This window comes from Triticum dicoccoides, chromosome 7A (genome assembly GCF_002162155.2).
Source record: "Triticum dicoccoides isolate Atlit2015 ecotype Zavitan chromosome 7A, WEW_v2.0, whole genome shotgun sequence".
Lineage (NCBI taxonomy): Eukaryota > Viridiplantae > Streptophyta > Magnoliopsida > Poales > Poaceae > Triticum > Triticum dicoccoides.
The window spans coordinates 618,563,228-618,565,312 of NC_041392.1; the positions used below are offsets into that span (position 1 = coordinate 618,563,228).

At 51.7% G+C, this 2,085-nt stretch overlaps 1 long non-coding RNA gene across 1 annotated transcript; it reads right to left on the minus strand.

The window, feature by feature from the left end:
- Positions 1 to 436: 436 nt before the first annotated feature.
- On the minus strand, positions 437 to 1,211 carry LOC119334360. The gene is made up of 2 exons (XR_005161289.1): positions 833 to 1,211; positions 437 to 716 (listed from the first exon to the last, which is right to left on the minus strand). It is a non-coding gene; the product is annotated as an uncharacterized LOC119334360 (long non-coding RNA).
- Between the last annotated feature and the right edge of the window lie 874 nt (positions 1,212 to 2,085).

A 2,085-nucleotide genomic window follows, 5' to 3' on the forward strand; every position in this document is an offset into this window, starting at 1 on the left:
CAAACATGCATCTCATACAACACGTCACATGCATACGGTCCACGGCATCGTTCCGGCGGATATACCTTTCAAGGGTGCATTTTTGAAGCGAGTCGAGTTCGGTGCAATGAAGGGGAAGTAGACGTTCTCGGGACGGTCGTTGTGGAAGTAGTCGTTCATGTTCGGGAAGCGGTAGAGGTATGGGTCTTCGACAACGATCGTCGTACACGCTCCGAGGTCGTCGGTAGAGGTTCTCGCGATCTCGGCGACGGTAGAGGTACACTTTTTCGTAGATGATCGAGTCAACGGTAGCGGTACTTGGTGAATCCCGAAACGGTCTTGGCATCTTCGGGCGTAGGGGTACTTGGCGGTTCCATGTAGTCGAACTTGAGGGGCATCAACGTCGTGGTACTTGGCATACTCTCGGCCTTGGCAAAGATGAAACAGAATGCAACGGTTGGTACTTGCATCCATGGGTACTTGGTTATTTGTTGCACGGTGTCCTTCGATGGATTTGGAGGAAGCAACGACGTGTGCAGGAGGCAAACGGCTCAAAACGTCCATGGCCGAACGTGCTCACAGCGAGGAAAAACGGAGGCCAAACAGGCAGCGTGATGAATGGGGCGTGGTAGAGGTCCAACGAGAATTGCGGGCTCCGGGTCCAGCGCTGGGACAGCGAGGCACCAGGTCCGGTCGGGGAGGCGGCAACTTCTTCGAGCAGGGGCGCGCGTAGTTCCCTGACAAGGCACAATGGAGGCGAGGTGAGGACCAACGGGGAAAAAGGAGAGAAGAGATAGGGCAGGAGGCAAGGAAAAACGAGAGGAAGGAGAAAGCTAGGGAGAGGCACGACGACCTGCTGCTGGCCGGTGCATGGTCGCGGGAACGGAGGCAGGGCTGCGCTATGGCGTCCATGGTGGCTACTGGGTCCTGAAGAAAAAAACAGAGAGTAATTGAGAGAAGTAATCGGGGAACAGAAGCTGCGAGAGAGAGAGAGAGCAGGAAAGGAGAAGGGCGCGAGGGGTCCATGGTGTTGCTGTTACTCCGGCAGGGTCACTTGCCAGTGCGAGGCGAGGGCACCGGGAAACCGAGTTGATCCGGCCGGGGTTAGAGACAGAGGAGCATCGGGGCGAAGGAGAGCCGCTGGTGGAGGTCTGGCGCTGCAGAGGGAGGTTGTGGCGGCGCTAGGTGGAAGGAGGGGAAGGGGAGATCGAGCGAGGAGGAAAATGGGGATCGAGCCGGAGGGACATGGCGGCACTGGAGGAAAAGGGTCGAGGGAAGGAGAGGGGTATCGGTCGGGCCTAGGGTTAAACAGCGGAGGCTGGCTGGGCCTTGGCCTTGGGCCGGCGCTGGAATGGATGGCCTCGAGTGGGCCGGCGTGAGAGGTTGGGAGGCCCAGGAGGCCGGCAGCGCAAACTCTCTCTCCCTCCCTTATAAACTTCTATTTGTAGCATAAACAGAATAGAGAGAAAAGTACCGTGGGTTAGGTGTTGAAGTAGGGATGGAGGAACATATTTCTGGAAAACAAAAAATATGCCCGATTTATTCAAATTAGTTTGGGAATTTTTACAGACTATAAATTTAAACATGTTTGAATTTAATTCAAACTTGCATGAATTTATAACCTAACCAAACTGAAGCCAAATGGGCTTAAATTTTATAGGGTGACCCTACATAATAAATATAATTTATGGGCAAAAGATGAAAATTTCTTTGAGCAATTCTATTTGCAACTCAAATAAATAGAGAAAAGGGAAAGAAGGAAGTGGCATAGGGATTTGCAACTTGGGTGAAGCCAAGTTGGAAGTGAGCATGGGGTGATGGAAGGATCAAGAGAAGAAAAGAAGTTGCAATGCACATGAGCAACCAAATTAAACAAACACAACAATGGTATGGAGAAGATGCATGATGCAAAATAAAATAAAACAAACATCACAAGCGAGCAAGCACGCATGAACATGATGGATGCAAATGCACATGATGCAAAGATGAATGCAATCAAACCAACAACTCACACAACGAAACTCGGAAAACATGGAAGGCGTCTGAAGCTCCGGTCTTGGGGTGTCACAACACTCCACCACTACGAAAGGATCTCGTCCCGAGATC